Source organism: Furipterus horrens, unplaced genomic scaffold, assembly GCF_987537825.1.
Source record: "Furipterus horrens unplaced genomic scaffold, mFurHor1.1.pri manual_scaffold_3, whole genome shotgun sequence".
NCBI lineage: Eukaryota > Metazoa > Chordata > Mammalia > Chiroptera > Furipteridae > Furipterus > Furipterus horrens.
Genome location: NW_028327173.1, coordinates 11,296,485 through 11,317,593, shown reverse-complemented (window position 1 = coordinate 11,317,593; position 21,109 = coordinate 11,296,485). Strand labels below are relative to the sequence as shown.

The 21,109-nt window shown below is 45.9% G+C and overlaps 1 pseudogene; it reads right to left on the bottom strand.

Moving 5' to 3' along the window:
* Positions 1-15,240: 15,240 nt before the first annotated feature.
* On the bottom strand, positions 15,241-15,332 carry LOC150014272 (U2 spliceosomal RNA; annotated as a pseudogene).
* Between the last annotated feature and the right edge of the window lie 5,777 nt (positions 15,333-21,109).

Genomic DNA, 21,109 nt, shown 5'->3' with positions numbered 1-21,109 from the left:
CATTCAGATGCTGGGTCACCGACATGCTATGTGAGCTCATCATGGAATGTGTTATTTTCTGCAAGGTGGAGGTGACGCTTCCTACCCTGAGTGCTTTGAGGAAGGGTGGGTAAAACAGGGAGTATGGGGCAGCCTCTGGCTCCCAGCACTGTGACCCCCTTCCTTGGAAACGTGGAAATCCAGGGTCTGAGCCTGGGGGGCTGGGTCTCCCGGCAGCCTCTGTGGGCAGGGCAGCCCCTGCTCTGCGGCTCTCCTGCGTCTCCCTTCCTCCCCCAGCCAGGCTCTCAGACGACGATGGGGCGTGAGCCAGGCCCCGCGGAGACTGGTTTTTTTGGAGCCTCCGACCTTAAGCCCGTGCTCTGTCTGGCAAGAATCCAGAGACGTGGCTGAGATAACAGGGCCCTTATCGTGGTGAGCAGACTCCTCCCGGGATAAGGAAAAAAAATAAACCAGGCTCTGTCTGTCCTACCCTGGCACGATGCTCAGCAGCGCCCTACCTTCCAGACTTTGCTGGGCTGCAGTGACCTGAGGCTGACCTGCCTTCAGAGCTGCCCCTCTGTGCCCACCCTCTCCCCACGTCCCAGCCCCCCACCCCTGTTTATCTGCTTGTTCCTCCCCTCAAGTGTATCTCTTTACTCAAAGAGGCGGCACGGTGTGATAGAAAAGGGCAGGGAAATTGGCCTGGATCTCTGAGGTCCGGTCCTCTGGGTAGGTATCTTAGCTCTAGGGTGACCAACTGTCCCGGTTTGCCTGCGACCGAAGGGTTCCTGAGACACAAGACTTCCGGGTGTAAAACAGGGTTCCAGGAAAATTGGGATGAGTTTGGTCCCTCTCTTTATGTCTCTGCGCTTCCATCTGCTCATCTGTGAAACAGGGGTAATTATCTGTTGGGAGGATTAAGTGGAGTAATACAAGGAAGCTTCTGCCACAGAGTGTCGGTTACTTACCTCTCTGCCTGGAGGAATCACAGGGCTTTGACTTTGAATTTCTCATCTCACTTATGCCCAAAATATTTTGAAATCAACACTGAAGCAGATTCGGGGCAGTGTCTGCATTTGGGAAATTATTAAACCTGTCTGTTGTGCTTTTGCCCCCAATGCCTTTTGATTGACAAGGCTAAAGTAATGAAGAACAGAGGTGGGTTAAGTTAAGAGAGGCAGACTGAAAGCCAGGAGGCTAGGCTCACTCTCAACTCTGCCACTAACTTGCTGTGTGACCTCAGACAAGTCACTTTGCCCCTCTGGGTCTCAGTTTTCCCATCTGCAGAATGGAGGGTTGGGCTCCATGATCTCTAAGTGTGTCTAAGTGTACCTTCTAGCCCTAATACTCAGCGATCCTTCAGTACTGAGGCTCATCGCCCTGCAGGGTGTTACAGAGTAAGCATTGGAGATGAAGTGATTTGGTTGGTGCTGCTAAAAAGGTGATGAGAAAGAAACCCAAATTTTCAGCACTTCTTAAGCACCAGCTAAAACCTTTTAAATGGCACAAGGTGGAAAGTGACATCTTACAAATGGAGCAGTTGGTTAATGTCTACAAGATAGGCTGGGTGTGGACTCATGGGTCTCATGGTGCCAGGCCACTGGATGCTTATTTACTGATTCCTTTGTTTAACTGTTTATTCATTGTTCCCCTCTACTTCCCTTCATTTGTTCATTCATTCTTTCACTGAGTGATTCACACAGTGATCGGCAGCATGGAGTCTGAAGCTGGTTTGCTTGGGTTCAAATCCTGGCTCAGACAATTATTAGTTACGTGATCTCAGCAAGTTACTTGACTTCTCTGTGCCTCTGTCTCCTCGCCTGTAAAACAGAGGTAACAGAAGTATCTTCCTTTTGGAGCGAACTTGGGGTTAGCTGTGGTAATTTTTGTAAAGCTCTTTCACCAGCTTCTGGCATCTCCAAGGTATGATATACATGTTAGCCATTGTTTGTTTATTCTTTCACCATTTACTAAGAGACAACTATGTGGCCGGCGCTAGTCTGGGCAGCCACCAGGGCTTCCAATGTGAAGGTCAATGCCACCCTTGCAGAGGTCACACTGGGATAAACAGGCGATAACAGAGTCATGTGCTCCGTGTTGTGCAGGTAAGCACAGGGTGCTATGGGAACGAAGAGGAGGGGCACCCAGCCTGGATGAGATGGGCTCCAGAGGGTGTGTGTGTGTGTGTGCCCAGGAAGGCTTCCTGGTAGAGGTGACACTTGATCTGGGTTTCCAGGCACAGGTACATATTAGCCAGGAGGGGAAAGGGGTGGAGTGTCCAGAAACTCTGGCACTGGGAACAGCTTGTGCAAAGGCTTGGAAGGGAGACTGTGGACGTTCAGGGAACAGACATGGTTTGGTATGGTCTGCTGGGGCGTCGGGGAGGGGGTCAATGCAGTTGAGGGGGGAAGCAAAGCCTCAACCATGATGGACATCCCAAGACTGCTAAAGAGTTACTGTTTCATCAGTTAAGCCAATATCTCCTACTTTTAGGATCAAAACCACATACACAGAAACCTCTCCATTAAGGAATTTATTTATAAATAAGTTATATACATGTATGACCAGACAAATATATCGTGTACATTCTAAGATGCACAAAATAGAAACATTTAATCAGATTATTTGCTTTTTTTTTTTTTTTTGCTTGAATTGTATGAGTTCTTTATACATTTTGGATATTAAACCCCTTATCAGATGTATCATTATAAATATGTTCTCCCATTCAGTGGGTTGCCTTTCCATTTTGTCGCTGTTTTCCTTCGCTGTGCAAAAGCTTTTTAGTTCGATGGAGTGCCACTTGCTTATTTTTGCTTTTGTTGCCTTTGCTTTTCATGTCAAGTCCAAAAAATCATCGCCAAGGCCAATGTCAAGGAACTTACCACCTGTGTTTTCCTTCTGGGAATTTTATGGTTTCAGGTCTTATGTTCAAGTCTCTAACGCACTTTGAGTTGACTTTTGTGTACGGCGTGAGATAGGGGTCCAGTTTTATTCTTCTGCATGTGGCTGTCCAAGTTTCTCAACAGAAAAATGTAAAATGTGCGATACAGAATACATATACATTGTGGTACTTTCCCTCCTTTGCGTCAGTGTCCTCTCTCACGCATCTCCTGGAATGCCCCTCCCGCCCCCCGCTTTGGAGCTCACTGCTCTATTCTATGGGGAGCGCCAAAGGATGGTAAGGGGAAGAGAGTGGGTTTTCACTTTTAAAAGATCATTTTGGCACACATACACATTGGTATCCCCGCAGTCTTTAAAATAAAGATATCATTGCATATTATTAACATCAAAATGTGTTAATATATTAAGGGGAGAAAAAGCACAAGCTTACGAGCATCCCAGTCTGCCCAGGACAGAGCGCTTTCCTGGGATGTAGGACTTTAGTGCCACAAGCGAGACTGGCCCGGGCCATCTGGGTCACCCTAGCAGTGCGCCTAGAACAATCCCATTCTGCAAAGAATATAAAAGAATGTGTAAAACCGTGTTGGAAGGCTGTTTATCCAAACTGTTACGGGTAGTTATCACTGGGGGGCGTGGGGGGGATGGGAAGTTATAATTGCTCTTATTTTTATTTATTAAGAAATATATTTTGGGTGTTGCTTCCCTGAGTGAGATATTTTCTGATGAGAACTAAGTATTGTATGGTTTTTGAAAACATGAAAAACAAGAAAGCTGAGCCTCATTAGCAAGAAGGGCATAACATGGAAGAGGGCCGAGAGAGGAAGGCAGAAGGCCACGGACAAGTTAGGGGCAGTTAGAGAACAAGACGAGAAATAAGGAGAGGGCTCGGACTTGGCGGTGACAGTGGGAGGCGGGAAACGATGGGTTCCAGAGATCAGTGAGAGAGAAAGCCTCAGTAGGACTCGGTGCCTGATTAATGTGAGAGCTGGAGGAGAGGCAGGAGTTGAGTTTCTGAGTGGCGCTGTTGACCAAGAGGGGTAATACAGAAGAAATAGCAGTTTTAAGAAGGAGGGCTAAAGATGCGTGCTCTGGGCCCGGGGCGGGGGTGGGGGGTGGGGGTGGAGGTGCTGGGAGAACGCTATTGGCTTGTTGGCTTGGTTTTAGATGAATGGACAAGCCCGTGGGACACCCAGGAGGAGGTGTAGGAACTCAGGGAACTAGTTACACATACGCCTGTTTCTTGACTTGAGCCACTGTGACCAGCACCCTCCCATTGAAAATCCACCCAGTTCTTCAACAGTGTGCTCTACTGGGCTGGAAGTTCCTTCTGATTCATGCTGGTTTGAAAGGAGTTAGGTTTTAAGGCATGTTAGTCTAGGTTTTAAGACACACTGTTACCACTTGTAAGCAGCAGAACATGACTCATTTGCATTATATAGAAAATTTCTCTTTTCTATCTTTTAGCTTAAAAAAAAAAAAAAGTGTGTGCAACCCTTACCATTTTTTTCTCTCCAGAATCAGTGTAGTGATTTCAATCCTTTTCGATATATTGAGACATGTTTTATGGCCCAGTCTTTGGTGTACCTTGGTCTGCCCTTGAAAATAATGTGTACTCTGTTGTTAGGTGGAGTATTCTATAGATGTCAATTAGGTCAACTTAGTTGATAGCATTGTTCAGGTTTTCTAGATCCTTGATGACGTTCTGTCTACTTGTTCTATCAATAATGGGAGTGTTGGAATTTCTAATTCTAGTTGTGGATTTGTCTATGTCTCCTTTTAGGTGTGTTCATTTTTGCTTCATGTATCTTGAAGCTCTGTTATTAGGTGCCTATATATTTAGGAGTGTTACATCTTCTGAATAAATTGATTCCTTTCTCATTAATAAATATCCTTCTTAATCTCTGATAATATCCCTTGTTCTGAAGTCTCCTTTGTCTGATAACAACGTAGCCACTCCAACTTTCTTATGATTAGTGTTTTTCTGCTATATATTTCCCCATATTTTTACTCTTATCTATTTTGTCTTAAAATGTTTTCTTCTCTTTTTTGTTTCTTTTTTATAATTTAAAAAGGGCTTCTTGCAGACAGCATGTAATTGGGTCTTGCTTTTTAAATTCAGTCTGACAATCTCTGCCTTTAAGTTGGAGTTTTTAGAAAAATTAGCATTTAATGTAATTATTGATGTGGTTGGATTTAAATCTGCTATTTTGCTACTTGCTTTCTATTTGTACCATGTCTTTTGTTTCTTAATTTCCTTTTGTCTGGCTTTTTCTAGGATTAATCACTTTTTATGATTTTATTTAATTTTTTAGTAGTTGCTTTAAGGTTAATTATATGTAACTTTAACTTATCACATAGTATTTATATATTACACAACTTTACACATCAATCAAAGAAACAGAACCACTGGGAGTGATGTATAAAATGACTTATTATAAGAATATAACCTTATATAATTCTGTGGAGCTGGCCAAACAATTTATAAAAGGCTTTTTTCTGATGGCAAAAGGAAGAAACTTGGCAAGAAGAGGTGGATTTCAAGTTGGGGAGGAGCAGAAACCAACAAGCACCCCATTGTCACCTCTCACCTCTTCCAAGATGGCAGCTTCAATGATGTGAGTGACATATGGGAAAAACTGGGCTTTTCCTCATGAAGCTAAACACATACCTGAGCCAGGGCTCAGAGACACGGAAGGAGCTGTGGACCCAGCTGCTGCCTTCCTGATGACAAGGTGACACAGCAGTTAAGTGACAGAGTGTGTGAGCTGCAGCTGGTGTCCCTGTACCAGCTGTCCGAGTGCACGAAAAATGAGAAACAACAGATAGACCAATAAAAGAGCAAAAACCAAAGTAGCAAGTAGCTATTGCATTTAGTACACGTTCCAGATGTTGCACAAAATGTCTCTGTGACCCATGCTAACTTGGAACCATACAGGGAAAGGGATTCTGGGAACTGTAGTTCCAGCTGAGCTGAGTGGACAGAATACAAATCCACTACGGCAGATAATATAAGAAACTTTAAAAAGCAGTGTAGTTTCATTTCCCATTCTGTCCTTTATGTGCCATTGTTGTCTTACATTTTGCTTTTACATAACATCGTACACCCCAGCATGCACTGTCATTTTTGCTCAATTTTTAAAGAAACTGCCAAATGAAGAAAAAAATGCCTTTATATTATTTATTCACTTGTTGATTGCTTTGTGTAGATTCAAGTTTCTATGCAGCATAATTTTTCTTTCACCTGAAAAAAACTTTGTTTGTTATTTCTTGTAGTGCAGGTCTGATGGTAACAAATTCTCTCAAGTTTTAACAAAAAAAAGTTGTTATTTCTCCCTCAGTGTTTAAAGGGTATTATTGCTGGAAGCCTAGAATTTTAGGTTGACAGGTTTTTCTCTTTCAGGGCTTCAAACAGGGCCCATTGTCTTCTGGCTTGTATAGCTTCTGATGGGACGTCTTCTCATTCTTATCGTTGCTGTATGTAACATGTCCTTTTTCTCTGTGTGCTTTTAAGATTTTTCTTGTTGTCATTGGTTTTCAGCAATTTGATTATGATGTACTACGATGTGGGATTTTTATGTTTATTTTGGGGGGGATTATTGAGATTCTGGATCTCTGGGTTTATATTTTTGTTTGGGGTTTATGAGATTTTGGATCTGTGGGTTTATTTGTTTTTTTAAGTCAAGTTTAGAAAATTTGCAGCCATTATTTCTTCAATGACATATCCTGCTTTTGTTTTTGTTCTTTTCCTTGTCCTTTCCTTCTTGGACTTCGATTTCACATATGTTAGACCATTTGGTGTCACATCACACTAAGCCAGCGGTTCTCAACCTGTGGGTTGTGACCCCTTTGGGGGTCGAATGACCCTTTCACAGGGATTGCCTAAGACCATCGGAAAACACATATATAATTACATATTGTTTTTGTGATTAACCACTATGCTTTAATTATGTTCAATTTGTAACAATGAAAGTACATCCTGCATATCAGATATTTACATTACGATTCATAACAGTAGCGAAATTACAGTTATGAAGTAGCAACGAAAATAATTTTATGGTTGGGGGTCACCACAACATGAGGAACTGTATTAAAGGGTCGCGGCGTTAGGGAGGTTGAGAACCACTGCACTAAGCTCTGTTCATTTTCTTTCCAGTCTTTTTTTCTCCCTATGCTTCATTTTAGATAAATAATGTTGCTACACCTTCAGGGTCAGTGACCTTTTCTTCTGCATTGTCTAATCTGCTCTCAATCTCATTCAATAAGTTTTTCACTTTAGATATTTTTCACCTCTAAAATTTCCACTTGAGTTTTATATATCTTCCATTTTTCTCCTCATTGTGCTTAAATATATTTTAAATACTTCAATATAGAATATTTTTGTATGCTAGTTTCCGAATTCATTTCTATTGATTGGTTTTTCTTTCTATTATGAGTACATTTTCCTGCTTCTTGGCACAAGTAGTATTTTCTGACTTAATGCTGGACATTATTGGTATTACGTAGTTGGGTGTCTCATTTTGTTGTCTTCCTATAAGAAAGATGGGCTTTGTTGTAACAGGCAGCAAGATCACTTGAAAATCAGCTTCATCTCTCTGAAGCCTGTTTTAAAGCTTTGCTATGGCTGGTCTGGACTAGCCCTTGTTCGAGGGATAGGTCAGCCTACGGCTAAGGCGTGACTTCTACAAAGTCTCCCCTGAAGGCTCTAGGTTTTCAGTGCCTTCTCACCACTCTGGCTGGTCGTAGGTCAAATGTTTCCCATCCAATGTGAGCCCTGGGAATGGTTGCGCTCGCAGCTTTTCAGGCGTTCTCCGCCCAGTCCCGTGGCATGTCACCCTAGCTCTCAGCAAAGACCTCAGATGGTCCCACGCAAATTTCGGGAGTTTGTTCACTGCACGGCTTCCTTCTTTCTGGAACTTGGACACACAACTTCTAACTGCGTCCCTGAACTCCCAATTTCCAAAATTTTGATTCAGCAAGATTAATATATACTTGGTATTCCTTTCCCTGAACCATGGTCTGGAACTGGCTCCAGGCAGAAAACCAGGACAACCGGGGGCTCCCCTCATCTGCTTCTCTCCTCTTAGGGAGCGTATACCGCCACGCCTGTTATTCATTGTTTGCACACTGTTGTTTTCTCTACTTTGCTCAGTTTTCTTGGTGTTATGGTAAGACTCTAAGTCTTGTTCTCGTTACTCCAACACAGGCAGGAGCAGAAGTCAGGAACTGATATAAAGAAAAGCTCTCTAATGCTACCCCTCTTTCATGAAGCCCTTCTTAATTTCTGTCTCGTCCGTATTTATTGCCATCACACTCTGCCTTGACTTAGAACCGCATACCTTGTGACTCTCAGTGGGCTACAGGGGCCTCAAAGGTGGGCACAGTGCCCCTCCGAGTAGCTTCTCTGAGCCTGGCATGTGATAGGTTTTTGGAAAATGAGGCTGGTTTTCCTTGTGTGACAGTGAACTAAAGTGACCCTGAAGAGGCAGCGGGCATCCCAGGCTGAAACCCAGGAGGACCAGCTCTCTCCCTGTGTGATCACCAGTGGGCATCCTCCCAGGTAAAACCATGAGGGTGCACCTTTCTCCCTTATTAGGCAGGGGGCCGAGGGATTGGCTCAAAGAATCCAAGCCTGTCTGGACTTGCCAGCTACATCATCCCGGCATTAGAGCTCAGATGTTGACACAACGGAAGGGCTTGACCACAGGTGCCCTGGCAGCGTCAGGTGATTCTTCAGAGCGGGGCCAGACCTGTCCCCAAGGGGCCGGTCCCTGGGCCTAGTGTCCAGGAGCTCAGACAGCTCCAGCTCTTGCCCACTTTCCCTGGAAGCAGAGGAAGGATGCAGAGTGGCGAGGGCTGGGTCCTAGTTCTGTGACCTTGATGAGCTAGCTCAGATTTCCTACCTGCAAAATGAAGCCTTAGGCAGGATGGTCTCTAAGGCCCTTCCCCTCTCTAAAGAGCTGGGTTCTGACTGATGGGTTGATGGTTCTGTGAGTCTGTGACCCCCTGAGCTGGGGATTCTGGGCTTTGGATTGATGGTTCTGGGACACTGGCTTTCTGGGGCTCTGTGATTAGAACGATCTGTAGGTCTCAGACAATCTGTGATGCTATGAACCTAACTGTCTATGGTTCTGAGGGTCACAGTTAATGGCAATTCTGTGATGCTTTGTCGTGTGGCTTCATGACCCTGGAGCATCCACCATATACGTTCTCAGCAGCAGCGATGACAGTGGTGTGCCTCGGATCCAGCTTTCTGTTTGCTCAGAAAGAACTCAAACCTGCTCCCCATTCATTGTTCCCAGGTCATTCATTCTGAGTGATTCACTCAGAACGAGAGAAACAGAGGAGCAGGGCACGCCAGCCTCGGCCTGAAAGGGCTGAATTGTCTGCCTGCCTGAGAGAGCCATTGTGCTTGGCTGTCTGGCGAGGGCCTGGCTGGGCCGGGCAACACTGCTTTGTGCCCACGGAGAGAGAGGTTCTGCCCTCCCAGCCCATTATCTGGCATCTGGCTTCCCTAATGATGATCCTGTGCCCCTCCAGGAGGGGTGAGCAGGAGGGCAGGCGGGGGCTGTGGCTGATTCTGCCCCCAGGTTCCTGGGGGCTGCCTCTAGCTGGGCTTGCACCTGTTTTGCCAACCCTGGGTGATGCCCCTGATTCTGCCTGGTCTCTGGCCTGATCCCACCTTGGGGCCCACTATGCAGCTCTCTGAAGTCTCTTGGCCTGGTTGTGCTGCCTGACTCGGACCTCTGGGCACATCCCCTGGAATGTCTTTGTCTCCCTTTCATTCCCCTCCTGGTGAGGACCCAGATGCTGCTCCCTGACCTCTTGGCCTGTGGATTTGGAGCACATTTCTGGCAATCCTGTAATTCTATCTCTGACCTTATAGACATGGACAGGTTGGAAGAAAAGGGGTGAGGAATCCAAAGTGACCCCCACTCTGTCACTTATTCCTGTGTGACAACTTGCATACTCTTTCTGAACTGCAAACTCTTTGTCTCTCATGGTGGCTATTGTTTTAGGTGCTGGTTTGTGTCTTGGAAATCCAACCTAGAGAATGACGTCATCACACTCTGGACTTGGAATGGGGAGGGGTGGGGAAGTGGGAGAGGCCACAGCAGCCCAGCCCTCTTAGGGAAAACAGTTCCAGGCAGGGGTAAAGAGCCAACAAACTGGAGTCAGATAGGCGTCAGTCTCTGTACTTGCCTTGCTGTGTGATCTGGAGCAGATTACTTAGTCTCTCTGAGTCTCTGATTGCTCATCTGTAAAATGGAGAAAGTAATGGTGATTCCCCTGCCTGGGTGGCTGTGAGACCTGAATGTAATCAGGTGTAGTCAGTTCTGTGTGACCAAGCTCCATACTTGGCAGCTCTAGCGTGGAGATTAAGGTCATAGGAATCAGGTGGCCTGTTTGAATCTCAGCTCTGCTACTTGTTGGCTGAAGGGCCTTGTGAAGCTACTTGGCCTTTCCTGCCTCAGTTTCCTCTTCTGTCAAAATGGGCTCATATGTATATTGTGAAAATTATATTTTTAAAAATGTAGATAATGTAGCACATGGCCTGGCACAGGGTAGAACTCAGTCAATGGTAGCCAACAGTATAATTAAATATTCCTCGTGATGCCTGAGGGCTCAGCCTGCTCTGACTTCATTCATGAACTTCTCATGGAAGTACATGTCCCTGGGGGTGTGCAAGGTGGCCTCGGAGAAAGACTCTGACCACATGGCAAACAGGGATAGATCTTGGAGCTTGGGGTTTCTTCTTTATGTGAAATGAGGCCTACTGTCCCACACCCCGTGCTCAGTTGGCCCCACTGGAATTTCTAGATTCCTAAGTCGCCAATGAAGAAGACACCCTTCCTCACCCCTTGAGTTTCCCTAGCAAGGGTTTGGTCTCTGTTTTGGTGCCTTGTTGTAGGGTTTCCATGGGGCTGCCTGAGCTTGGCGATTGCATTGATCTCAGCTGATATACCTCTGGCACCTTCCGGGGTGAGGTGGAGGGAGGAGGGTGCATCTAGAACCAAGCTAAGGATGAAAAACCTGTAACGGGTCAGCATTTCTGGACTCAGGATGAGCAAGAGGAAAGCCATGTCCAGGGCCCTGCCTGTCTGGGCGCTTAGCCTTTCTGGCTCTGAGGCCAACTTTCTGTTCCCTGTCTGTTCCTTCTTTTCTAGTTCTGATGTCTTGGGCTCCCAGGTGGTCTAAGAGTGAAAATAAGTCTGGTATCCAGGCTCTAAAAGCAATCAATTATTCACTTAGTCATTCGTTTGCGATGTCACTGAGATTCTCCTATTACTTGCCAGGCACCAGGCACTGCACTCGCGTTTTGAAAAACAGTGGCAGACGTGCCCTCAAGCAGCCTACACACAGTGTGGAGAAGCCGGTCAAGATAACCCAACAGAAGCAGCAGTGCCATGAAAATGTTTTGTGTGTCTGTGGCAGAGACCCCTTTAAGAATATGATAAAAATTCCCCAGAAAGTGTAGTAAGCGTATGAAATTTTGTCCTCCCTTTTAGGGTGTCTATGGATTCCCTTGCCATCCATTCCAGAATGCCAGGTCACGAGTTCCCGAATCACAGTGGAAAAATTGCTGAGAGAGCCAGGAGGCTGTAGAAATGCAGAGGTAGGAAATGTCTCTTAGTCTAGAAATTCAGGAAAGGCTTCCTGGAAGAAGTCGCATTTCTTCATTCAATAAGCATTTATTGAGCTCTTATGAAATGCTATCTACTGATGACATACCATGAAACAAGGAAGGCAAGTCTTCTTCTCTCCTGCAGCTTAGAGTCTAGTGGGAAGAGACAAAGAAATAAGCAAGCAAATAAATCAACAGACAGACTATCTGGAGGTGATGGGGAGCCTGCTTTAAGGGGAGTGCCAGGCAGAGGGAAGAGTTAACAGAAAGGCCCTAAGGTGGGCATGAAAATCGGTGTTTGAGGATGGCTGAAGAAAGACGAGCCTGGCTGGAGCTTTGTGCATGGGATGGGATGGAGTTAGAGAGCTTGGCAAGAGCCAGGCCACATAGACCTTGTGATCCAGGGTAGAAATTAGGATTTTACTCTGAAGGCAATGGGAAGTCATTTCTTTTCTTTAAATTGAGAACTTAAAATTTGAAGAAATGGAAGCAGCATGCACATGTCTGTTTATGGCGGCCTCTTTTCACTTGACTATGCTTGACAGATGTTGGAGTAACTTAATTTATTTTCACCTGCTATGTAGAGTTATAGGCATATAGGCATCATATTTTATTTCTCTGGTCTCCTATTGATAGACATTAAGGTTGTACCCTGTTCTTTTGCTATTACAACTGGTTCTGAAAGGGGGGCTGATTGGGCTGAAAGGTGAGCTCATTTTCAACGTTATAAGAAGTTGCCAGAAGGCTCTCTAACGTTGGCATGCCAATTTATATTACCACTCATCACGCCTGAAAGTTCCTTTTTCTTTGTACCCTTGCCAGCAGTTGATATTGTCAGCCTTCTAAAAATTTGACCATGTTTTGGGTGTAAAGTGGTAACTTGTTTTAATTCGCATTTCCATGATTACTAGTGGAGTTAAACATGTAATTTTGTATTTATTGGCTCATAGAGTTTCTTCCCTTGTGAATTGTTTGTTCATGTTCCTTGTCCATTTTTCCAGAAGGCTGTCTTTTTCGAATTGATTAGTGGGAGTTGTTTATATTTTTGAGTTGCTAATCCATTCTCTTTTATCCATGCTGCAAATGTCTTCTCCCACACTGTTTACTGGAGGGTTTTAAGGAGGGGAATGACATGATCTGATTTACATGCTGGAAATAGCACTCTAGCTGCAGTGTGAAGAACAGATGGGGGTGATGGGCACGCAGGGGAGCCGGAAACCAGGGAGGACGTCACCCTAATGGTCCAGGGATGGATGGTGGTGGCCAGCACCAGGCTGACAGGAGCACATGAGAAAAGTGGGCAGTTTCAGAGGACATTTTAGGGGAAGAGCCCGAAGAACTAGCTGATGGGTTGGTTGTGGGGCGAGAAGAAAAGATAGGAATCGGGATGCCTCCTAGGTTTTGGTCTGAGCCACTGGGTGAGTGGTGGTGCCATTCGCTGAGATGGAGCATGGCAGGTGGAGAAACAGGTTCAGGCTGAGAGCAGGAGCATGAGTATTTCTGCTTTCAACAGGCGAAGCTGGAGACAGCCAGCAGACATCCAAGTGGCTCAATCACGTGGGCAGTTGGAAATACGAGTCCGGAATTCGGGAGAAACAGCCAGGTCTAGGGCTAGATGTTTGGAAGTCATCAACACGTGGATGGAGTTGAAAGCCATGAGATGGATAAGATGGGAAAAACAGGGGTTCCTGGGATGAGTCTCAGCACATGTCAACGTTTAGAGACTGAGCAGAGGTGGCGAATCAACAAAGAAGACTCGCCCTAGAATGTAAATTCTGTAGACTGCCTACTGCCCAGCACAGGGCTTAGCGAGTAGTGGGCTCTTAGTAAACACCTGTCAAAGGAACACATGAAAATTGAATGAATGAATCAATCAATGAATGAATAAGTGATTAAAGAGATTGAGAAGGAGTAGTGAATGAGGTAGCAGGAAGAGAGTAAGTTATTGTGAAAACCAAGAGAAGGCTTTCAAGAAAGGGGGAGTAGCCAATTGTGTGGAACGTTGTCAAGCAGTTACATGGGAGCTGGACAGAGAAGTGACCATTGAATTCAGCAACATAGACCTTATTGGGGATCTTGAAAAGATTAGTTGAGTTTGCCAGGTCCTGTGATGAATGGGAGAGGGTGGGGGCGGGGACTGAGAGTGAGGGCTTTCCCAAGCAGTTGGAATGGCATGAGAACATGCAGGAAGGCACATGGGGCTGGTTCATGTCACTGCAAGTTGTTCTGGGTAATGGGAGGGGGTGAGAGTGGCCGCGTGAGAATAGGCCGGGTGTCAAGGCAGAGAGGCGAGGGAGGGAAAGGGCCAGTTCCACAGAGATGATGAGAGGTTGAGGGCAGCCCAGAGTGGCTGAACACGATCACTTGAGCTGAGATTAAGGAGGTAACCACGTGCCCATGTATTAGCCAGAAGTCAGGGGACAGAATTCCAATTTGAACTGTCTTAAACTGAAAGGAATTTTTTTTCCCCATGTAAATACCCAGGGATAGTTCCTGGCTTCAGACACGAGGCGTGGACCCTCTCTTCACTCCTGGTTCGTTTTTCCTCTGTGTTGGCTTTCTTGTCTGGCAGGCTGTTCTCTCATGGGGGCAAGATGCCTGCCCGCAGGTCTGGGCTTCCCTTCTGCTCCCTTGGCAACCCCAGGAGGCAGGTCAACTCATTTCCAAACTTTTAGCCAAATGGAATCTCGTTGGCTCTGCCTGGTGGTCATGTGTCATGCCTGAACCGATCACTGTGCTCAAAGAAAAGGTGCTGTCTTCTGATTGGCCAGGCCTTGGTCATATGCCCAGCCCTATAGCTGGGGGTGAAGATTAGTCTCCCTGAAGCACTTTTCATTTGGAAAATCAAGGTGCCAACAGCAGAATGGGATGAGGAAGGGTGTATAGTGCCAGGCAAGGAAACCCAGAGAAGTAAATAATCACCCAGCATCAGGAGGACATGAATTTGTAAAACATCAGTAAGTACCTTAAAGAGATTCCACAATCCAGTGCCATACAGGAGAAGCAGACTGTGAGCCACAGATGTAACTTAACATTTTCTCATACCTACCTTAAAAATGAAAAAAGAAAACAGGTGCAATGAATTTTAATATATTTTATTTAACCCCTTAAATCTAAAATATTACCATTTCAATATGCAATCAGTATAAAAAGGATTAATGAGATATTTTAACATTCTTTTTTTCTTATTAAGTCTTTGAAATCTGTGTTTTATACTTAGAAAACATCTTCTTAGTCCAAAATCTAAATGTTCCTCAGAAGTACTCTATCAGTGTTTAGATTTTAGCAAATTTACAAGGGAAGAAAATAGGTTTCCATACCCAAGCTGTTCCAAATGTACTTACAAATTCTCCAATGACTAACTTGTGTGTCAGTTTTTTAAATGAATTAAAAAGAAGTAGAATTTCATATTCGGTTCCTCAAGTCTCCCTAGCCACATTTCAAGCAAGTGGCTGCCATATCGGACTGAACAGCCCCAATCCAGTGTGGTCGCCTGATCAGGGGGGCCAGAGAGGAGAGTGGCCCGCCCAAGGTCACCTCATTGTCAGGGCCGGTCCGCTCCGCTTCACTGCGTGTCCTACTTTGAGTGGGTCGTTGAGCACCTACGAGCAGGCAGCAGTTTTAGAAGAGCTCTCCACTCGCCGCAGGGAGATTCCCAGCCTGCAAACGGCACGGCCTAGGGTAGCCAGGGTCCACGTCTGGCCGAGGCTCAGATTCCTGCTCAGTCTGGGAACTTCTTGGACTTCCTTTATTTTACGTTCATCTTACCTGTGACCACCTCCGCCTCCAGATAATACACTTGATCTTAGCCAAAAGGCCGAGAAGCGATCCGCCTCCAGATAATAAATGTGTGTGGAACAAGTGCATAAATAACTTTAGCAATCATTTATTGAGCACCTACTGTATTCTCAGCCCTGCACTCAGGCGTGGGGATGCGGAGAGGAGGAGGCTGGCCCAGATTCTGGCCTCAAGGGGCTCCCCCAACGGCCCAAGGAGAACAGGGTGGGAAAGACTCATTTAGTGTGCACACAGGGTAGCGTGGGGCAGTGCTTTGGGGAGTGATCAGATCGCGTGCCTCGCATATGGAAATGACCAGCAAACAGCCTCTGGGGCTGATTGAGTCCTTGGGAAAATCTGCAGGGAGCCCACACCTGACACTGCTAGGTGTTGGGCCTTGGCTTGTGCGTGTATAGGGGGTGTTTGGGTAACAGCCCAAAGGCTAGGAGGGGTTGTTTTGGTTGTTGATTTTGGAACTGAGAGGGGCTATTGTTAAGTGAAGTCTCAGCTTGTTGGGGTGTGGGATTGGCTCAGGGCTGTGGGGTGGGTATTGATTTAGGCATCTTTGCCATCAGGTAACTTCACTTTATTGATGAGGACATCTCTGCATTGAGCACCCCAGCAGCATCCTCCTCTCCTTCTCTCTCTCTCTCTCTCTCTGACTCTCTCTCTCTCCCTGCTCCCTACACACAGACACATACACAGGCACACACACATGCACACACACACACACTCTTCTGGCTACATAATTTAATTTGTGGAGCCCAGTAAACAAAGAAAATGCAGGGTCTCTTGTTCAAAAATTAAGGTCAAACCAGTGACATTAAAGCAGAACTTTTACCAAGCTCAGGGCCCTTCTGAGCAGGGGACCCTGGGCAACCACCCGGGTTACAAGTCCAGGAAGCTGACCCTCCACACATGCAAACACACAAGTCCCTGCTGGTGGCACTGGACATGTGCCCAGCCTCCTCCATGTGCTGTGAACAAGGAAAAACGTGACAATGTGCACCAAATGCTTTAGAGATTTGTTCATTCTTGTCGTCTGTGGACACCAGATGTTAATGACAACTGTCATGATCACTTTACATAGCAGGGAATGGAGATGCAGAGCAGGACCTGGAACCAGCCCCAGACTTAGCTGAGTCCCCTGCACCCCTGCCTTTCCTCCTGAAAGGGGTAGACCTTCCCATTCTCTGGGTCCTTTCTGGTTGTTTTATTTTTTTTTTCTCTAAATTTTATTCTTTTCACTGAATTCCTCCAGCCCCATGGAGCCACTCTTCCCTTCAGTGAGTCTCTGCCATGGGGACCCGTGGTGTCCCTGCCTGGCCCAAATGCCCAGGACTCTCAGGAGCAGCCCCATTTCAAGGTGTCGCTCACCTGAGCAGCACAAGCTTTGACTGAGACTTGGGGTCATGGAGGAGCTGCATCACAGAATAACAAACAGTTGGAAGGTGACCTCAGATGCTCATCTTGTTAGCCGTCCCCTGGTACCCCCTGCCTCGCAGGGCCCCTGCCTGACCAAGGCTTCCCCCGAGCAGGCCGCCTGCTGCTCCCTCTCCCGGGATGTCTCGTTCATTCATTTTTTCGTCCCTCACTGAGCATGCCCTGGGCGTCAGGCACAGGGTAGACACGTCTCTGCCCTCATGGGCTCTGTCTGGTGGAAAGGTGGCCCTGAAATACTGAAACAGCCAAACAGCTTAGCTTCTCGGTTTTGGTTGTGCCAGGTGCTATGAAGGCAAAGGGCGGAAAGTGAGAACGAGATAGGGAAGAGAAGACCCATTCCTGATTGCACGGCATTGACGCCCAGACCCGAGAGATGAGCAGGGACCAGACTGCGAGAAGGAGGTGAGAACGGGGGGGGGCGGGGGTGCACCACCCGGGCAAGAACCCTGAGGCATGGAGGGAGCCAGGGTGCCGGGACTGTAGTGAGCAAGCGGGGGTGGAAGATTTCTTTGGCTGTTGGGTAGAGAACAAACTGGACGGTTGAAAGGACAAGAGTGGAAGTTGGGGACAATAGCCGACAGCCTCAGGGTTCATGTGATGGATGAGGATGGCTGGATTGGTGGTGACAAAGACAGACGAGGCGGACCGATTTGATGTTTATTTCGAAAGTAGGACCAATCGTGCGTGAATCGTGTTTGGGGATGGAAGATGATTCCTACATTTCTGGGACTGGCCCTCATCGCCCATCTGTTAGAGGTGGCAGTAGCAGGTGACACCAGCCACCCAGGGCACTTGAGTACAAAACTGTGCTCCTGGGGATTCGAGGTGGGCAAGGAGGGCTAGTGGACCCCCTGGAGGACATTAAATGTCCAGTCAAGCATGAGGAGGTGAAGGAGTTAAATGGCATGACTTATGATAACGCTATTTTTTCCTTATTATTAAATAATACACAAAAATATAAAAAAGATTGGTCATGTCCAGTGCTGACAAAGACTTGGAGAAACAAGAATCTTAAATACCACGAGTGGGAGAATCAACAGGCACGTCTCACTTTCAGAGAGTGAGGTGGGGTTATCTCTTTACATTTAAAGTGTGCATGTCTCTAGACCTCACTTCTTAGACTGTCCCTGGAGAACTGAGTGTGCACCTGCACGCATCAGTGTTTGCTTTGGTCAAAACTGGAAACAACCAAACTACCCATCAGCTGTGGGTAGGTAGTCAAACTGTGGCCCATCCATACCATGGACACCACACAGCCATTAAGATGGTTGAGGTAGAGCTCTTCATACCAAAATGAAAAGCAAGTTCCATAGGTACATATCTGTACAATACCTACATTATACCCATTATGGGTTAAAAAACTAAAGAAGGCTACGTATTTCTAAATATACACATTTATCCCTGCCAAATGCATAGGAAAAGGACTCGACAGAATGACATTAAACTTGGTAGTGGTCACAAATGTGAGGGGACAGGCACCGGAGAAAGTCTGATTACAGATGCTGCTGGCCTTCTGTGTTTTGCTTGAATATTTCACCATGAGTCTGTTTTCATGCATTCCTGGTGTGATTAAAAAGTTGAAACTAAAACAAATACACATTCATTATAAACCCTCTGAAAAAGCAACTCTACACGGGGAAGGGGTAAACACCCATAATATTACACCCCAAAGATAACCATTATTAAGATGTTACTACGTATGTTTCCAACTCTTTTCTATATTTTCCTATACTTAAAAATATGACTTTATTAAACATAACTGTTCTATGACCTGCTTTTTCACACTTTCTTCTATATTGTATCTTTCCATGCCATTAAATAGGCTCCCAAGCCAAGTTTTTTTTATTTGTGTGTGTATTTTAATGGATCCATTGTATTATGCGGCATGGATTTACCAATATACACTTAAATTCCCATGGTTGACACAGAGCTTATTTATAATTTTTCTTTATTATATACAATCTTATAAGTGCCTCTTTATACAGTTGTCCAATTGTTTTTTAGGGTAATTTATTAGGAAACTATGGGGGCTGAAGCTATTTCAAAGCTTTTGATAGGCCGTACATGGTTGCCTTCCTTAAAGAGGACAGTCACAGCCAGGAGGTTCCTGGCAGGTCCCCTTTGCCTCAAGAGGAACTTCTTGCCCAAAGGGAGAGAAGTTTACAAGAGAACCAGTGGCATCTTACTTATAGGAGGCCTTCAGAGAGGGACTGGATATGTCTGTCTGGGTTGGCTCAGAGGCAGAGCTGCCCAGGAGACCTATGAAAGTCCTCTCCAGAACTTATTTAAGGCTCCCATGACAAGAAGACAAACCATAGGACCAATGTCAAGGTTCACTTTAGCATCTGGTTGTGAGGCCAAGGCCATGGTGGATCTCTGAAGACTCTGCCCTCAGAGAGGCCAGGTCGGGAGTCAAATTTCCCCTGGAGACCCACAAAGAGAGTCCCAGGATGAACTTGCTATATACCCTCCAAGTGTAGCCACCTCAAAAGGTTTTGCACACCTGCCCAAACAAGATGCCAGTTTTTTTCAAGAGGCCAGGAGAAAGCCACAGGACAGACAGGTACTGTGGTGAGTCAAAGGGTGACCAGTAAACTCTCTGGGGTGGCCTTGGGGCTGCAGAGGCCTCACGAGTGAGCGATGGAGTCTGCACGAGGCTGCCAGGGCCGGCTCGTGACAGTACCTCCCACAAATCCTCGAGTCTCCTCCCTTTGTACAAACTCTCCATCTGCTTTCCTTCAGTCCAGGGCACACAACACATTGATAAAAACCACCATCCATGCGACCCACACGTGCATGAAAAGCAACCATCACCCCTGCAACTGCCAACTGCTTCTCCTCTTCTGGTCCCTGCTTGGTTCTCTGCAAACACTAAGTATATTCATAAATAGGATGGAATTATACCAGCACGACTGACTCTCGCTGCCGCGGCCGATCACTCTAAGTGCAGAGACCTCTCACTCTATTCCTTTTCTCATGACCTGCCATCACCTCCCGCCAAAACCTCATCTCATTGCAATAAGAAGGAACACTTATATAGACCTTATTGTGGGCTAGGCATTGTTTTAAGCTCTTGAGCATTTGCGAGTTCATTTCATTTACTATCATGAGACCCGAGAGAGGGAGCAGCCCCGTGGCAGGCCTTCTCTCTCCAGCTCCTCCCTTTGGAGTACAGCCGTGTTCATGGCTGCCAGAGTATGGGTGGTAGTTGCATTTTGTTTTTGAAATTAAGAACATTTCATCCATGTAAAACACGTCTTATATGTGAGATATTAATAATAACCATAATACATGTATATACCCACATCCAGCTTAGAAGAGCTGACATTACAAATTCCTGAAGCTTCCCCGGTGTCCTTCCTCCAGCTCGCCCTCCTTCCCACCTGGAGGCAGTAACAGCTCAGAATGTTGTGTTTCTCGTTCCTTTGCCCTTTCTTTTATAGTTTTCTCATGGATGGATGCAGCCCTGAACATGATAGTTTTGTGTGCTTTTGGCCTTTGGAGGAATAGAATCGGACTGTCTGCCTTTTCCTACAGCATGTGTGTTTTTGTTTGTGAGATTCACCCATGTCATTGAGTATAGCTGTAACGCATTCATTTTCGCTGCCAGAATGCGCTCTGCTGCGTGAAGAAACCACAGCTCATCGGTCCCTTCGCCTGTTGATGGACACAGAATTGCCACCATCAATATTTGTCACATCACACATGTAAGCGTTGCTAGGGGAGGCACACAGGAATAGGAATGCTGGGTAGTGAGCTATGCGCATCTGAACTTGACCAGACGATGCCAAGTTTATTTCCAAGCTGGCTGTATGCATTTACACTGCCACAAGCAGTGTGCTAGGGCTTGCGTCGTTCCACAGCCCTGACCACACTTGGTGCTGTCAGACAGTAACACTGGTGCCAGTTGCGTGGATGTAAATTGGCATGTTGTGGGGGTGTTTGGCTCGCATTTCCTTGATTCCTAATGAGGCTGGGTGTCTTTTCACGTTTGTTGACAATACTTGCTTCCTTGTCTGTGCAGTGTTTGGCAATGGCGTTTAGTCCTTTTTCTATTGTGTTGGCTGTTTCTTGTTGACTCTTCAGACACTCTTTATGTTTTCCCCCTAATCTTTTGGAAATTATATGCATTTCAAGTGTCATTTCCTAATCTGTGGCTTGTCTTTTCACGTTGTAAATAGTGTGTTTTTGTGAACGGAAGTTCTTATTCTTCACACAGTATGATTTTTGATGTTTTTCTTTATGGTATAAACTTTTGTGTCTTTTCAAAGAAATCCCTCTTTCCCCTGAGGTCATAGAGATAGTCTCCTATATTTTCTTCTTAAAGGTGTGTGTTGCACATTTAGGTCTTTAGTTCATCTAGAATAGATTTTGTATAAATGAAGA